Here is a 19,020-nt window from a genome sequence, read left to right as displayed (position 1 = left end):
GGAGACTGAGACAGAAGCCTAGAGGGGTTTTCAGTTGGAGTAACATGCTCTGTTGTGTAGGATCTGACTTTGGCCCCTGTAACAAAGTGAAAGAAGTAGGTAGGCCAGGAATAGATGCAAAGGACAGTTTGGAAGACACTCTGATATTCTGGTTGACTTGCATGAGGAAGAGGAAAGTGGTAAGATTCAGGATATACTTGGAAAGTAGAGTCATTTACATTTATTAAAAAAATGAATATGAGAAATGGAAAGAGAGTCAATCTCTAATCCTTTCCACCCTCCAAAAGCTCTTTTTGATTTATTTTTATTAGTTAGTCATCTTGTTTTGGGTGCTTATTTTGGTTTGTTTGGGCATTGAAATAAAACATGCACTCAGTAAACACATATTAACTATTAAGTTTTTTTGATATTTTGTATATGCATATACCTACGTAACCAACCATTAGACCAAAACATACATAATTTTCTGCAACCCAGAAAGCTCCCTCAAGGCCCCTCCCAGTCAGTAATCTTGATCCTTATCCACTCTTGACCACAATCCATTCTTGACCACAATCCATTTTATACACTGTATCCAGATTCATCTTTTCAGACTGCAGCTTTTTTGTTCATTCTGTTCCTCTTTGACAAGTTTAATTAAGAATTATTGCAACAAACTATCTAAATTTATTAACTTGTTTTCCCATTGAATCATCCCAATCCCTTTCTCCCACTTCTTCTCTTGTCATAAAGAGAATCCTTTACTATTCCAGGTGACTTTCTCATCTTCATCATCTTCAACTTTACATGAAACTAATCTAAAACACTTTCTTTTCTTGATTCTATCTATTCTTTAGGGCTTCACTGTCTATTTGCTATGTTCTAAATATTTGTGTCTCTCCCTAAATTCATATATGAAAACCATTATTAGGAGGTAAAGCCTTTGTAGGTGATTAGGGCATGAAGGTAGGGCCCTCGATAATAGAATTGGTACCCTACTAAAATGCTGAGGAGACAAGAGTTTGTCCCTTCTGACACCTAAGGTTATACAAGAAGATGAGTCCTCATCAGACAATCTACTGGAAACTTCATCTTGAATTTCATACCCTTCAGAACAGTGAGAAATAAGTTTCTGTCATCTTTAAGTCATCAGTTTATTTCATTTTTAAATAGCAGCCAAAAAGACTAAAAAGTATTATATTTTGTTCTTTGAAAATATGTGGCATTTGTTTTGCTTTCATATCTATGGTGCAGAAACTTCTGTTGTTTCTTTGTATATCTGTCATTTCTAGCATAGCACCTGGCACAAATTTGGTGCTCAACAAGTATTTGTTGAATTTACAATAAAAAATATATCTCAGTGGTAGAGCACTTGCCTAGCTCACGTGAGGTGCTGGGTTCAATCCCCAGCACAGCTGGAGGCGGGGGGGAATTTATGGTTAGTTGTCTTCTTTTGTGTATATGTCCCATCTCCCTATCTGGAATTTATATTCTCTATAGCAAGGACAAAAGGTTATATTTTTTCATTATGTCATTCATAATATCTAGCTGGGTGACCTATAGAAAGTGATAATCTAAAAAGTTAACAATTCCTATATTTCTAAAATGTATCTTCTTGGCTGTATATAAATAAACTTTATGGAAATTTCCCAAACCTGTCCTGACAAATAGGTCCTGTGTCTAGTAGAAATATTTGGTTGTAAATATTTATAATTAACAGGCATATGATAGACACAGAGATGTTCTTATGTAATAAAGAGCATGAAATTAACAAAAAAAATCCAGTGTTCTCACCAACTTCAATAAGGGAACTGGATTGACTGAAACATCAGTTTGATCACAGTTTTTGAAAATCAACATTAGTATAAGTGTATCGGAATATGAACTGCAGGACTTGAGCTCAAGTGCTAATTCTTCTGTCAACTGGATATGTGACTTTGTGAAATTCACTTATATTCTCTGAAATGTGATTTTTCTATCTACAAGGTAAATATTATGGTTTGGATAGGAAGTGTCCCCCCAAAGCTCCTATGTTCATGCAAGCCTAGTAATAGGTGAAATGATTAGATTATGAGAGCTGTAACCTGGTCAGTCCATCCTAGTCTGATGGACTCATTGGGTGTTAACTGTAAGCAGGTGGATCATGACTGGAGGAGGTGGGTCACTGGGGCCTGCCCTGGAAGGGTTCATCTTCCTGAAGCCCCTTCCCCTAGCTGTCTGTTTCTAGCTGCTGTGAACAGAGCAGCACTCCTCGACTACACCCTTTAGGCCCTTATTTTGGGCCTGGAGCAATGGTGTTGGCCCACTTTGGGTAGAACCTCTGAAATTGGGAGCCAAAACAAATTTTTCCTCTCAAAGTTGTCCTTGTCAGTTTTTTCGTCACAGCAATTTAAAGCTGACTACCATACCAGATGTGACCGATAAGGCTGTGAGGAGAGAATAAGATAGTGGAAGGGAAGATCTTTGAGGGTATTAGTAGAATCTATTAATATCAGAGTAGCAAAATGTAATTTAAGAAAGAAGAAAAATGTATGTGCGGATCCTGTAAATCAGAGTCATGTTGTATTACTACTCTTTTCTACAGCTCTCAAAGGAACGATCCCTTTCGGGCTATCTCCTTTTACATCAGCAATGGTTGTCATGGTTTTTGTCTCAGACTCTAGAGAACTGTTCTGAATTGTCACTGAAATTCATCTGGGCACCCCTCCATTAGTGTTGGATTTCAGTAGTCTCAGAAAGTACAAATCATTCTGTTTGTCATGGCAGCTGGTAAACAGCACCCTTAATTTTATGTCATTACTCTTAGTTACTTGGGAATTGCTGGATTAAAAAAAATCAATAGCATAATTCTCTGCATTTTCTTAATAGCAAATCTCCTGTGAAAGGTCCAGGAAGCCACTTTGATGGCATCAGTTGGACATAAAGCTAGCTATACTCTTGATAGTTCAGTCGCTGCATAGCATAGAAGATAAATTGTATCCCTCCCCCGCCCCCCAGAAGTCCATTGTCAAAAACAAAGAAACACAAAGTAAAATGGTGATTGTCAGGGATGGGGAGTGGAGTCAGGAATGAAAAGATGTTGGTCAAAGGGTGTAAAGTTTCACTTATGCAAGATGAATGATTTCTGGATATGGAATTGACAGCATGGTGACTGTGGTTATCAATGTTGAATTGTTTACTTGAATTTACTTAGAGAGTAGACCTTAAGTGTTCTCCTCCCCTCCACCAGGCGACCAGCACGCTGGTTTCATTAAAGAGGTTCATGGCATAGAAGTTAACTAGTGAGATCAAAATAAAACACACAGACTCAATTACCTTTTTCTATGACCAGGTCTGAGATGGCTCTCCCCTCTCTGGCTCTCACCTCGAGCCACCCGGTGGGGCAGCAAGGCTTACTCAGGACTAGCAGGAGAGAGAGCGAGCAGCCAGGGTGTGGCCTTTTATTGGGGAACAAGAAATTCAGGGGAAAATTCCATCCAATGAAGGTCGAGGGGGGCAGCATTCCAAGGTCAGGGTCAGTGATTGGTCTCAGGGTCAGTGGTCAGTCACACCCCCACACGGACAGGCTCTCACACCTGGAGAGGGTGGGGATAGCTCCGACACAGTTTGATCAGAACGCCTCACACCCAATCCTGGAGGTGCCCAATCACATTCAAGAATGGCTTCCCACACTCCCCCAACAATCCACTCACAAGAAAAACATGGTAACTATGTGAGATGATAAATATGTTAATTACCTTGATTTTGGTAACCATTTTACAATGTATACTTATGCCAAACATGGAGATGTATACTTTAAATATAAACAATTCCTATTTGTCAATTATATCTTGATAAAGCTAAAAAGTTTTTTTAAAAAACAATTTTGTCTTTAAAGGACAAGAATTTCAATAAGTAAATATTTTTCAAGTATGTGTAGAAAATAGGTTAGTAGAAAACTGCCAGAGGAGTGAAATGTTATTCCAAGCCTCAGTTATATGTATTAACTAGTATGTAAAATAATTCTATTAAATTTAGAAAAGAGATCAAAGTTAATTTTATTACCAAGTGCCCTTGGCCCTACTCATTTAATAGTAGGAGATGCATAATCTATCAAAGTAAAAAAAATTTTTAAAGCAATTTAAAATCATTTTAACAAGGTCAGAAATTAAGTTTTCAGGTATTCTTTCCAGAGTAAGTACAATGTCATGACATTAATAACAACTAAAAATAAATTTAGACTTTTGAGCAATTTTTTTCCCCTGAGGGAACACAGAACCTTGAAAGTACCTTGGGGGAAATTACTTAACCTCTCTGAAAATTAATGAGTGCATATAGTATCTCAGAGTTCTAAATTCCTTTCTAATTCTTCATCACAGATGGCAAAGGGCCTGGCCAATATTTTCTGTTGTTCAGAGACAGACAGACTGAGATCACAGTAATGCCTCTGCCTTTTCAGTTTGTCCATCTCTCAATCTTGTCTCTTTTTTTCCTAACAGATCAGAAATGACTTTTCCTTTATTTTAGAGTCTTATATCAATGACTGAAGTTTCTAGGCATATTCTTTGAACTATTTAGAGCTAAGTGAAAATTGAGTTTTGAGTAGATAATACTGTACATTTTTGTCCAATTATTTGATACCCAACCTATAGTATTCTATATCCGCATGTGTGATTGTATGACATACTGATCCCTGGCTAGGCTGTGAGACTACTGCCCGATGAAATGTAAAGAAGAATGCCAAGTCGAAGCCCTAGGAACCACAGTGAACAACAGCCATTTCTTTCTCCCTTTTCTAAGACAGTGGGATATTCAGATGGGAAATGTTTCTTTTTCACTTGGGTACTAGAATAATAGGATAGGTATAGCAGAGCTGTAGCTGATCCACAGATGACTTGTAGCATAAATAAGAAATTAATGTTTATTGCTGTAAGCCACTGAGATTCTGAAGTTGTTTCTAATGCAAATTACCTTACAAAAGTTGCTAGTGCACAGTCCTTGCCACACTGTGTTAGATTTAAAATAAATTACTATTTTAATTCTAGTTCCTGGAAGCAAGCATTCAGCTAGATGTTGAAATAAAAACTTGAAAACATTTGGTTCATTGTCATTGGCTTTTTATCCTCTTGATTACAATATTGTTCAGGTACTTGAATAAAAGAATATGTGTGTCCTTTATGAAAGAGACAAAGGTGAAGATTCAGTTTAGCACTCAACTGTAAAAATGCAGATCAAGTTCAATAGGATCCTGGAATTTCTAGATTTAAAATTGACCACTTACAAGTGATTGTTAAATTTGTTATGTGTAGTAGGTTGTAGTTTTGCTAAAGCATCAATTCAAAAGGTATTCTTGTAAGGGTTTAACACTGTGCACGTCACTGAGCTCTGGGAAGCCCTCGTCTCATGCTTCTCAAAGGATAGTCCATGGACCAGCAGCATTAGTATAATGTGGGTCCTTGTTAGAAATGGAAATTCTCTGGCTTTATCCTAAACTGACTGCCTCAGAAACTCTTGGGTTGGGGCCCAGCCGTCCATTTTAATGAGCCCTCCCATAGTTCTGGTGCTTGTTAAAATCTGAGCACCACCCATCTTGCCATTTTCCATGAAGGTATTTGCTGTTTTCTATACCACATAGAGGCACAGGAACTGGAAATCTGCATTTTTAAAAAGTCTTCATTATTCCTGATGCAGGCAGTTCATTTCCACTGGTTTATATTGTAAGAGATAATACAATGGTGCTATTCAGAATATAGCTTCCACAATATAAAAGTGGGCATTCAGAAAGAGCTTGATATACAGCAATATAAAGAGTTTCCTATACATGGAATATTGAGTAATAAATAAGCATTCAAATACTCATTATTATATTCAATATTGGCTTTTATAAAAGAGAAAATCCACAAATACGATACCACAGCATCTTCTGAAAACTACAGCAAGGACCCAAGGTCACTATAAAGAAGACAAAGAGTGAAACTCCAGTCCCTGCTTTTCACACCCTCACATTTCCCCTGTGGTTTATCCTGTTTCTGGTGTCCCGAACAAGGAACATAGGAGATCAGAACCTAGAAGCTTCCTAAAGAAAACAGACTCCTCAAATTAAAGTAGTAAGGCAGAAATCGAGGTCACATTGGGAAGGATAGCTCAAGCATATGGGGTATGGAAAACAATGAAGAGGAATTTGTATGTGAATCCAAAAACACAAGAAGAACAAGAAGAAAGCAAAAACAAGGAAGGAAGGGAAGGAAGAAATGAGCTGTCGATCATAGTTTGCTCTAACAGCTAACTTTACATAGGTAGTTCTAGTGTTAAGCTTAAGATAAATCGGCACCTGAAGACCATGACTTGTTGGCCTTAATGCAGTAGAATTGTTTCCTGTGGTTAGAACATAACCATCTTGGGAACAGGAGCTTTGGTCAGTTGTACACTTGATCAATCATTTAGGCACAGTAGCAGCTTATCTATGAAGCTAAGCCTGAGATCCTCCTTTCCATGGCCCACTTTCAATATGCATAACTTCATTTTTGTATTATTTTTCTTAAAGAGGACATCCTCCAATTGAATAAGCTTCAGATCTCACCAAACGTGGATCCACCTTTGGTTAACATGCAACAAATTTTGGTGAAATAACAAAGTTGCTAGAGAGAGAAAGAACAGGGCGAAGATTTAATAAATATGTTTAAAAAAGAAATTCAGTAGTACTTGGTGATTGAGTATATTATAGAAGGAGAAAGAAGGAACTACAAAATGAATAACCTTATTTCTTTCTCTGATGACATTATTAGGTTCAAAGATAAGTCATGTGTAAGAGACAGAACACCCTGATATAAACTGGCATATGAATGCATCTCAATGATGCACTTTTTTGCCAAAGTGGAGAAATAGCTAAACATTGCCATAATTAAATAGATCACAAACTGCTTCAATGACTGCACCAAATGACACTGATTAAAGGGTTAACATAAGTCTGGAAGTTCCTAGGGGTATGTCAAATGCTTAGATTTTTATCCCCCTTCTTTTCAATATGCTTGTTAATGATTTGAACCAAATTATAAGCATATGCTCAACACATTTACATATGTGATGTGATTTTGAGAAAGCCAGAGGATAAACTAAAAACTGAAAAGGAGGCAGAAGTAGATTTTAATCTATTTTAATTAGGAGATATGACTTGGCAACCACCTGACTAAAACTGACTTTGTGTTTCCTATTGCCCCTGAGTTCACTTTGTGCAACTGTATGATGATCATCCACAAAGGCTAATGCCATCCTAAGCCATGTTGATAGAAATGCTTTCCAGACTATAGAACAAAGTGGGAGTGATAGCCTCATTTGGATCCCCAGTGCTCCTTGCAGTCTCAAGCAGTGGGCTGTTGATATGTTCTATCTAAGAATGGCTCTACTTAAGCCCCAAAGATAAAGCTAGGGTGAGTATCAGCTGGTTTGATTTCATTACCAGAATTTTTAATAGAAATATAACAGATGGAAATGTGATATTGAGCTGCTTGCTGTATGTGTTCAATTATTGGTTGGAAGAAGACCACTTAACTAACATTTTGTAGGAGAAACGAAGCATTATGTACTTGGTTATTTCATGGCTTTAAGATATCATTTATGACAACATTTTCAAGATACGATTACCCTATGACTCCTTGATAATTTTTATTTCATTTCTAGGCTGTTGGTCCAACTCCTCCTGAGTTGTTCTTTTACCTCCTAATTGAACTGGAAGCCATCTAGGGAATGATCCTTTCTGTGTTTTCAGTATCATTTCATGGATCCAAAAGATAAATTCTTATTGAAACTCATCTACTGTTAATTCTTCTGTTCAAGCAAAATGCAGTTTGCAATAAATCTTAAGAAATATAGTTTTTAGGATAAAAATAGGGGTTTGAAGGAGTTCTTCACAAAATTAAAACGATGTATCCATGGTGCAAGGTCCATGCAGATGAAAAACTGTAACCTGTTAATTCTAGATTTTTCAGCCCCAGTTTTCTTGAAAAAATACTATGTAATCATTCTCATCAAAGTTCTTAGTCAAGTAACTATTAAATTCATATAAATAAATTATAATATCAGCTGTATTTTGCCCAAATAGTTATATTAGAAAATATTCTTTTAAGCATTAGTTCTCTGACATATGAGCCAAATTTTCACAGTAAAAAGAAATTGAGGTCTTGTGTTATGGTGACTCATAGCAACTGGTTAATTGTCTTAAAGGTCAATAAGTAAAAGGGAATTTATTAGCAAATGTGATAACAAGATTAATGAGAAATTACTATTATCCAAGCATTCTTTCATAAAATAGCAAAGAACAGATGACCAAATTTAGACTTAATATAAAACAGACTAATTAATTCTTCAATATAGGCATCACAATTAAAAGAGAGAAAAAAACTTCTATTGATTAGTTGAAGCTATTTAAATATTATGAATAGACATGGAAAAAGGCAAAGCAATAATCAAGATGAGGAATCAATAATTATGTTCAGAAAACAATCAAGTAAGTCTAACAACCATTGTGAAAGGGACGAGAAGGAAAAGGCAACGGTGCTATCATGACATTTATAATAGGCTTATCTTTTGGAAACTAGGATTTGCCCTATTGTTTCACTGAAATCTAAAGAGGAGACTTGTAATCTGACCTCTAGATTACACCTGGAAATTTATTCTTTGCAGCTAAAACTGTCATTACCCTTTCTAAGAACACTTACAATACTATTTCTGCTTTCAATAGTACCTGTAGGGAAAGATATATTTATTAAAAAGTGAAAAGGTTGTACTTAAATGACTCAACCTTAAAATTTTCCATCATGCGTATCATAGGCTACCACTGAGCAATGGTTCACCCTATTCTGTTATAATCAACATGTTATAAACTCTGAGGAAACCATCAATATTTACTTTTGTAGAAACAATAACAACAGAAAACTATGTAGGATGTTAGGGCCTAGGGAAATAGCTAAAACAAGAACAAATGGTATACTCGTAGATTTTGAAAATTTATCTTAAGTGTGACTCTTACTATCATCATAATCATCATAGACTATTACATTATCATGGAACCTCATGTTGCTCTCTCAATTCATCTAAAAGTGCTACAAACCTGAAATGGCTGCAATAATAGCAAGCCTTTTATTAGGTAATATGATAGACTCCTATAAAGATTTAGGGCTTATGTTCACTACTCTGATGAAACTTCAAAGCACAGGAAGCATTAGCAGAGCTCAAGAATATCAGCTAAACCAACTAGGAGCTGCAGGAGGCCATGTGTCCTTCTAGAAAGAGTCATAGGTCAATTGAAGTGCAAAATAATCTCTGTTCAAATGCCACCCTCTTCAAGAATCCCTTTCTGTCCAGCCCATCTGAAATTCCTCTTTCATAGTCACTCTCTAGTCCCTTATCACATGTTGTTTCTTTCACAACATTCATCATTACAGTATCGTGTAGCACGTTGATTTATGTGTTTATCATCTGTCTCCCCTTTTCTGAATGTCAGCTACGTAAGGACTGTCAGTGTTTAATTTGATCATGGTCCCACGAACAGAAATGAGACCTGAAAAGTTGGTGACTTGCAACATAAATTTGTAAATGAGTAAAACCCCAGGGAGGTAAAATACCAGCCAATGGAGAAGTAAAATTCTTCCACAGAATCCTTTCCTCTTCAAGGTATTTGGGATACTGAATATCATTTACTCAGACATTGCTAAAAGCCTGTGAAAAATAGTACAGATATCCTAGAACCTAATTTTCTCAGTGTACAGTAGGAGACAGAAGACTCCAGAATAATTTATCAAGCTTCCCTATGAAAAAACAATTATACTCCAAATTCTACGCATAGATGCAGAATCAAGGTAGTTTTGAGTCTCTCCTTCTGCTGAACTGATTATAGAAAGACTGCAGTCACCAATGTTGAAAGAATTGGACACACACAATCACAAAAATAGAGCAAAATATTCTAAGCAATTAGAATGCAGTTATAGACCACTGTTCTAAAGAGTGAATTAAAAAACAAACCAGAAATATTCTGGGAATAATTAGCATCAGAGAGTTAAATGTAGAAAGAAAACATTTATAATACATGAGATACTTTTAATATGTTCATGAAATTTTCAGCATTTATGATCGTGTTGGGGTTATTTATTTTGGCAAGGAACGGATTTGAGCGCTGTTGCAGTAAAATCAGTAAACCACAGGAAGCTGTTTACTCCTTTACTTGAGGTTTTCAGTGTGTTGCACAATGCTGAGGGGACTAGCCATCTTCAGAGAGCCAGCTCATGAAGTCCAGATCTGCTAGGAGAACCCACCAAAGGGCAACAACAGTTGAAAGTGACATTTTGTGTGTATGTGAAATGGGAAGGGGAAAGAGGCAGGCGTTTACTGAAAGATGACATAGCACCAAACACTGCAGGACTATTCCATGGCAACTGAGAAAAAACAAAGAGAGCCTTGTATTGAAGCAGTTAGTCTTTTGGTAGCAGCCAATTTGAATTTAAAAACTGGAAGAGTTCACACTTTCTTCTGTGAAGGCAGTGGTACTCTTTCTGCTTTCTTTTCTATTAGATAAGCAGTAATAACAAAACTAGTTCTTGGATAAACTTGGAAATCCCATCTTTTTAATTTTATTTGTAAAACCAAGTCATGTTCAACATATTGCTAAAAAAAAAAAAGGAAGAAAGAAACCACTATGATGGACTCTTTTTAAAGTATAGATGACCCCAGTTCCCTGAGAAAAAAATGAATATTTTCTCATAATTAGTCAAATTTCTTTAATGGCACATTTTGTAGACAACTGACACTATGGTCCATCTTGAAATTAATGCGAATGACCAGTGAGTGTAAGGCATGTAAATTCCAATCTAGTCAGCATTACTCCATCTGTTTGTTTATATTTTTTAGCTTCATGTATTTGAGGCACTGGTATCTTCATCTTTTCTTCATTCCACTTATTCAGCAGTGTGTCCTTTTGTTGTGTGCAAAAAAATGCTCATTTCCTCTCCATATCCTATTTACTTTGCTGTCTTATTCATTGTCAACGAAACAGGCTTATTGATTAAGGAAGTCAGTGCTTCACATGCAAGAGGCAGCTTCAAGGTTCAAATGCTTAACACTTACTTCTAATATTCTTAATAACATTTCCTATTGCATAAACAAATAAACTTCATATCTAATGTCAAATGGTAAAAGGAAAACCTTACCATGGTAGAGTAATATTATAAATTTAGCATTACTATAAAAAAGCATTATTCTTAAAGTTGTAGCTAGAAAGCACTAATTTCTGCCATTTCTCATACCTAAAGCCTGAGAAACATTTTGCATATTTAAGAACATAGTACTGGAACTCTTGCTTTGATTTTGCTACTTGCTTAATTTTCAGCATGTTCTGATTTTTAGCATTTCCCACTCCCTCATGTTAGGAGAGTTGTTTTCAGCCATCTTTCCTTCAACGTCATTCTTTTCCTCCCTTTTCTTTTTCCTGATGGAAACTTGATATATTCAAAGCAGGAAATGAAGAAGAATGGCCTTCTAGGATATTTCCTGAAGATAAAATTCAGCTTCAAATCCAAGAAAAATAAAACTGAATTTGAATACCCAATTAAGGATTGTGAATAACAGAGCAATTTGAGAACTTGTTTTCTCCTGCCATTTTACAATGTCTAATTATTCTTCAAGATTTGGTATCTGGTTATTCTCTAATGCTCTGTGCTCTTCTGATCACTGAGAGATTTTGCATTTTATGCAAAAGACCTCTGAAGGTCTTGAGATTTGTAATTTTTCTACAGCACTAATAGTTAAGATAACAAGAATAGCACTATTTATTTTGACACTGAGTTTTCAAAATGTTCCTTTCTTGCTTTTTTTTCAGTTCTTTTTTTAAAATTTTTATTGTTGGTTGTTCAAAACATTACATAGTTCTTGACATATCATATTTCACACTTTGATTCAAGTGGGTTATGAACTCCCATTTTTACCCCGTATACAGATTGCAGAATCACATCAGTTACACATCCATTGATTTACCTATTGCCATACTAGTGTCTGTTGTATTCTGCTGCCTCTCCTATCCTCTACTATCCCCCCTCCCCACCTGCCCTTCCCTCTTCTCTCTCTACCCGATCTACTGTAATTCTCCCCCTTGGTTTTTTTCCCTTTCCCCTCCTTCCTCTTGTATGTAATTTTGTAAAACCCTGAGGGTCTCCTTTCATTTCCATGCAATTTCCCTTCTCTCTCCCTTTCCCTCCCACCTCACATCCCTGTTTAATGTTAATCTTCTTCTCATGCTCTTTGTCCCTACTCTGTTCTTAGTTACTCTCCTTATATCAAAGAAGACATTTGGCATTTGTTTTTTAGGGATTGGCTAGCTTCACTTAGCATAATCTGCTCTAATGCCATCCATTTCCCTGCAAATTCTATGATTTTGTCATTTTTTAATGCAGAGTAATACTCCATTGTGTATAAATGCCACATTTTTTTTTATCCATTCATCTATTGAAGGGCATCTAGGTTGGTTCCACAGTCTTGCTATTGTGAATTGTGCTGCTATGAACATCGATGTAGCAGTGTCTCTGTAGTATGCTCTTTTTAGGTCTTTAGAGAATAGACCGAGAAGGGGAATAGCTGGGTCAAATGGTGGTTCCATTCCGAGCTTTCCAAGAAATCTCCATACTGCTTTCCAAATTGGCCGCACCAATTTGCAGCCCCACCAACAATGTACAAGTGTACCCTTTTCCCCACATCCTCGCCAGCACTTGTTGTTTGACTTCATAATGGCTGCCAATCTTACTGGAGTGAGATGGTATCTTAGGGTGGTTTTGATTTGCATTTCTCTGACTGCTAGAGATGGTGAGCATTTTTTCATATACTTGTTGATTGGTTGTATGTCCTCCTCTGAGAAGTGTCTGTTCAGGTCCTTGGCCCATTTGTTGATTGGGTTGTTTTCTTATTGTTTAATTTTTTGAGTTCTTTGTATACTCTGGATATTAGGGCTCTGTCTGAAGTGTGAGGAGTAAAGATTTGTTCCCAGGATGTAGGCTCCCTATTTACCTCTCTTATTGTTTCTCTTGCTGAGAAAAAAAAACTTGTTAGTTTGAGTAAGTCCCATTTGTTGATTCTTGTTATTAACTCTTGTGCTATGGGTGTCCTATTGAGGAATTTGGAACCCGACCCCACAGTATGTAGTTGTAGCCAACTTTTTCTTCTATCAGACGCAGAGTCTCTGATTTGATATCAAGCTCCTTGATCCATTTTGAGTTAACTTTTGTGCATGACGAGAGAAGGGGATTCAGTTTCATTTTGTTGCATATGGATTTCCAGTTTTCCCAGCACCATTTGTTGAAGATGCTATCCTTCATCCATTGCATGCTTTTAGCCCCTTTATCAAATATAAGATAGTTGTAGTTTTTTGGATTGGTTTCTGTGTCCTCTATTCTGTACCATTGGTCCACCCGCCTGTTTTGGTACCAGTACCATGCTGTTTTTGTTACTATTGCTCTGTAGTATAGTTTGAAGTCTGGTATCGCTATACCGCCTGATTCACACTTCCTGCTTAGAGTTGTTTTTGCTATTCTGGGTCTTTTATTTTTCCATATGAATTTCATGATTGCTTTCTCTATTTCTACAAGAAATGCCGTTGGGATTTTGATTGGCATTGCATTAAACCTATAGAGAACTTTTGGTAATATCGCCATTTTGATGATGTTAGTTCTGCCTATCCATGAACAGGGTATATTTTTCCATCTTCTAAGATCTTCTTCTATTTCTCTCTTTAGGGTTCTGTCGTTTTCATTGTATAAGTCTTTCACCTCTTTTGTTAGGTTGATTCCCAAGTATTTTATTTTTTGGGGGGATATTGTGAATGGAGTGGTTGTCCTCATTTCCATTTCAGAGGATTTGTTGCTGATTTACAGGAATTCCTTTGATTTATGTGTGTTGATTTTATATCCTGCCACTTTGCTGAATTCGTTTATTGGCTCTAATAGTTTCTTTGTAGACCCTCTTGGATCTGCTAGGTATAGAAGCATGTCATCTGCAAATAGTGATAATTTAAGTTCTTCTTTTCCTATTTTTATGCCTTTAATTTCTTTCGTCTGTCTAATTGCTCTGGCCAGTGTTTCGAGAACTATGTTGAACAGAAGTGGTGAGAGAGGGCATCCCTGTCTTGTTCCAGATTTTAGAGGGAATGTCTTCAATTTTTCTCCGTTCAGAATGATGCTAGCCTGAGGCTTAGCATAGATAGCTTTTACAATATTGAGGTATGTTCCTGTTATCCCTAGTTTTTCTAGAGTTTTGAACATAAAGGGATGTTGTACTTTGTCGAATGCTTTTTCCGCATCTATCGAGATGATCATATGGTTCTTATTTTTAAGTCTATTGATGTGGTGAATAACATTTATTGATTTCCATATATTGAACCAGCCTTGCATCCCAGGGATGAATCCTACTTGATCGTGGTGCCCAATTTTTTTGATATGTTTTTGTATCCGATTTGCCAGAATTTTATTGAGGATTTTTGCATCTAGATTCATTAGAGATATTGGTCTGTAGTTTTCTTTCTTTGAATTGTCTTTGTCTGGTTTAGGAATCAGGATGATGTTGGCCTCATAGAATGAATTTGGAAGTTCTCCCTCTTTTTCTATTTCCTGGAATAGCTTGAAAAGTATTGGTATTAGTTCCTCTTTAAAGGTTTTGTAAAACTCTGCTGTATACCCATCCGGTCCTGGGCTTTTCTTATTTGGTAGTCTTTTGATGGCTTCTTCTATTTCCTCAATTGATATTGGTCTGTTTAGGTTGTCTATATCCTTCTGACTCAATCTGGGTAGATCATATGACTTAAGAAATTTATCGATGCCTTCACTATCTTCTATTTTATCGGAGTATAAGGATTCAAAATAATTTCTAATTATCTTCTGTATTTCTGAAGTATCTGTTTTGATATTGCCTTTTTCATTCTGTATGCTAGTAATTTGAGTTCTCTCTCTTCTTCCCTTCATTAGCATGGCTAAGGGTCTGTCAATCTTATTTATTTTTTCAAAGAACCAACTTTTAGTTTTGTCAATTTTTTCAATTGTTTCTTTTGTTTTGATTTCATTAATTTCAGCTCTGATTTTAATTATTTCTTGCCTTCTACTTCTTTTGCTGTTGTTTTGCTCTTCTTTTAATCAAGCTGGACACTTCTGAAAGATGCCTTGCTGTTAAGTCTAGGGCAGCATCCCACTGTCCCCCTTTCTTCCCAGTTCTCAACTCCTCCCATTCCCTGTCCTCACCCACAGCTCCTCAGCAACCTCCTCCATATATTCTGGAAACAGAGATTAGATGGTTTGTCCTTGTATACTATTAGAGACACAACTCCTTGCTGCTGATTACCACAGTGTTCAGCCTGCTCATATGGAAACACCTATCTCACAACATCCTGGAGACCTCATGGGATGACAAAGAAAAGGAATCTCAAGCTCACTCCATGATAAGGAACAGTTCTTAAAGAAAACCTTTCCTCTCTGAATGGAGAAGCAGATGTTTTAGTAAGAGAAGTGGTAGATGAAAATAAAACAAAAGTAAAGGCTTAGAAGGATGGAAAATATATACAGTACCATATTAACAATAATAGTACCTTACTGACAGCGGTAATGTACATTTCAAAAAACTAAAAGAAAGAATTTTGTAAGTCTTTTCTAAAAATAAATGATAGATAAGATAAAAAAGACAGATTAAACGTTGTATAATGTATACATGTATTGAATTATCACATGGTACCACTTGGAAATGTATAATTTTATGTTTTTATATATCAGTTAAAAGTAAATTTAATGTTTTTAAAAAAGGGAGGATGGGAGAAATGCAGAATGCAGAAAGGAACAAGTGCTGAGGAGTTAATCAATCCATAACAGTTTAGGAATCTACTCCATTTCCAGTCCTTTTCCAAAATCTACCCGTCCAGGTCAATCAAGGAGGGTTAGGTATAAATGAAAATAATTTTTAAACAAAATTTCCTTTCCTACTTTTTGGAATTATTGAAAGCATGGCATAATGGTCAAAATACAAAAAAAAATGCAAATGTTTAGGTGTGTATTTTGTTTTTGTTTTATTCTAAAAAACATTTTCTGAGACAATATAGAAAAATCTGAACATTGCTAAAATATGAGATTAGGTATCAATATGTCTTAGATATTTTGAAACTCATGATTCTCAAATTACCTAGAAATGGCTGCCATTAGGCAAAATATAATGTTCCAGGTTATTTTATTTTGTAAATGTAAAGTTGTTGGACAATAGAAAAAGAATTGAATGTACTTTGTCTACTTAATTGAGAAGGTCTAAGTCAAATTATTTTGTCAGGTCCTGGAAAGTTGAAACAATGTTTTATTTTTCCCTCTCCCTAGGACCTGGCAAAAATCAGTTTTGACTTATTCATTTATTCATTCAACAAAACTGGCCTTAAATTATTGCATCCCAGTTTATGCTACCTGAGTGAATGACAAAATGAAGAATTATTTTAAGATCTGAAAAATTCTTCCTCTTTTCTCATAGAAAATCACATTCCTAATCAGGTTCCAAAAAGCAATTTTTACAGAAATTTACAATCTGGTTCTTAACATTTTAATACTGTGCAAATAAACTAGAGTAGCTATAATAATCTTAAATAAGAATAAACAAAGTTAGGTACTGATAGTTCTAGGTATTAAAATACCATAAAACTACAGTAAGAACAGAACACAGATGCAAGAATAGATAAACCTGTCAATAAAGCAGAATCGAGTACAGAAACAGTTCCAAACATACAAGCCCCCTTGATTGATCACAAAGACACCATCAAAATTCAGTGGGGAAATAGTCTTTTCAATAAATATGCCAAGTGAATTGGAATGTCTACATAGAAACAATTAGTCTTGAATCCTACCTCAGAATATGTGAAAAATCACTTTGAAGTATATCATATGGTTAGATGTGAAAGGTAGCATAACATAACCTCCTTCTCTCTTCCTCTTCCTCCTCTTCCTCCTCCTTCTTCTTCTTTTAACTTGGCTAGAAGCTTATCAATGTTATTGATCTTTTCAAAAACTGGCTTTTGGTTTTATTAGTTTCTTCTATTTACTGTTCTCAATTTCATTGATTACTACTCTTCGTTTATTATTTTTCTTCTGCTTACATTAGATTTAATTCGTTCTTCTTTTTCTAGTTCCCTAAAGTGGAAGCTTAGATTATTGACTTTAGATTCTTCTTTCCTAACACAGGCATTCAATGCTATGAGTTTTCTTCTGCACATTGATTTCATGGCATTCCACACATTTTGATGAATTGCATTTTCATTTCATTTAGTTCAAAGTGTTTTTTAATTTCTCTCGAGATTTCTTCTTTGACCCATGCATTATTGAAAAGTGTTTTGTTTAATCTCAAAATAAGTTAGGACTTTTCCAGGTGTCTTTCTATATTGATTTCTAGTTTATATTCTGCTTATAGTATTCTTCGTAATTTGTTAAGGCTATATTATGTTGTGGCTTTGTGGACACAGTAGTTACCTTTATCTTTTTACCAAACAAAAAGAAATTGGTCATTTTTTTTGTTGTTAATTGTAAAATTTGCAGTAGGCTTTGCTTTAGTGATTTTAAGTTTTGTTTTTGAAACTTTTCTTTTAATCTTAAGTATTAAACTTTATCAAATGTATTTTCTGCATTGTATTTTTGCCTTAAAATATATTTGGTAAATGATATTGATGCATTTCCCCGATTTTGACTAATTTTTGAATTACTGAGTTAACACCAATAATCACACATCTGCCAAATTTAGTTAACAAATTTACTTTAGAATTCTCCATTTGTGTTAATACATGAACTAGGTTTAGAGATTTTTTTTCTACTATCCTTATGTAGTTCAGAAATCAAGGTTATACAACTTTATAAAACATTTGCTTAGCTTTCCATTTAAAAAAGTTACTTGATATAACTTTTAAAATATAGTAATTGCTGGGCATGGTGGCTCACACCTGTAATCCCAGTGATTCAGGAGGCTGAGGAAGGAGGATTGCAAGTTTGAGGCCAGTGAGGTCCTAAGCAACCTGTCTCAAAAAAAAAAAAAAAAAAAGATTGGGGATGTAATTTAGTTGTTGAGGGCCCATGGGTTCAATTCTCAGTACCAAAAGAAGAAGAAGAAGAAAAACACATAGAAATTATCTAGTCCTTGAATGCTCAATAGAAATTACCTATAAAACTTTCTTGGTTCAGCATATCTTTTTATTTCCTTTCTTTTCTTTTTTTAAGTGTTGGCAAAATCTCCAAATATTCAATATCTTGAAAGAGTAATAATCTATTCAACTTCAATAATTTATTCTCTTGCTCATTTTGGCATTTTATACTATTCAGAAATTTATTCTCTCTATTTTTCCATTATTACTGAGTTATAGCTTTGCACCACATTCCTTTCTTTTTCTATTTAACTATACTTTCAAAATTCTATTTATAACCCATGTTACCTTACTTATAGTTGCAGCATGAGCAACCCTTTTCATGAAGTGCTTTTCTAGTGTTTCGTTGTTTTTTTTTTTTTTTTTTTTTTTTTTCGGTCTTCCAGTACTCCAACAGTTGGATGCACATGATCTATTTAATAAGTCAAGCGGCAGATTTTATTTTCCAGAAATGGTCACACTCCATCTCCCATCTCACATAAGAGGTAAGGTCTGTATTTTCTACTGAGCCAGGTTTAGAACCATATATTCCTAACGGAATGCAGCAGAAGTGATGTTTTATGACTTGTTTGGCTAAGTAAAAATGGGTAGCATGGCTGAAGCCTTCCCTTGTCTGTTGGAAAGTGGGGACAGGCTACCAATGGGAATAAGAACAGGGAAGTTGCTCCAGCCGCTATTGCTGTGCAGCAAGTTTCTCCAGACTTGGTGTCTTCAACCATGATTTCATCTTATTCACAGGAGTGCTTGTCTCTTCCACAATGCCTAAGGCCTCCTCCAGGAAGATTTAATGACACGGGTGACTCAGTAGGTAGAGTTACTGTCATCTGAATGTTTCCTTAAAGAATTTCCTCTAATAGAAGATGATGTCAAGTTTAGCAGCTGTATGT

Source organism: Callospermophilus lateralis, chromosome 3 (assembly GCF_048772815.1).
Source record: "Callospermophilus lateralis isolate mCalLat2 chromosome 3, mCalLat2.hap1, whole genome shotgun sequence".
Taxonomy (NCBI): domain Eukaryota; kingdom Metazoa; phylum Chordata; class Mammalia; order Rodentia; family Sciuridae; genus Callospermophilus; species Callospermophilus lateralis.
Note: the sequence above shows the minus strand (reverse complement) of the source record.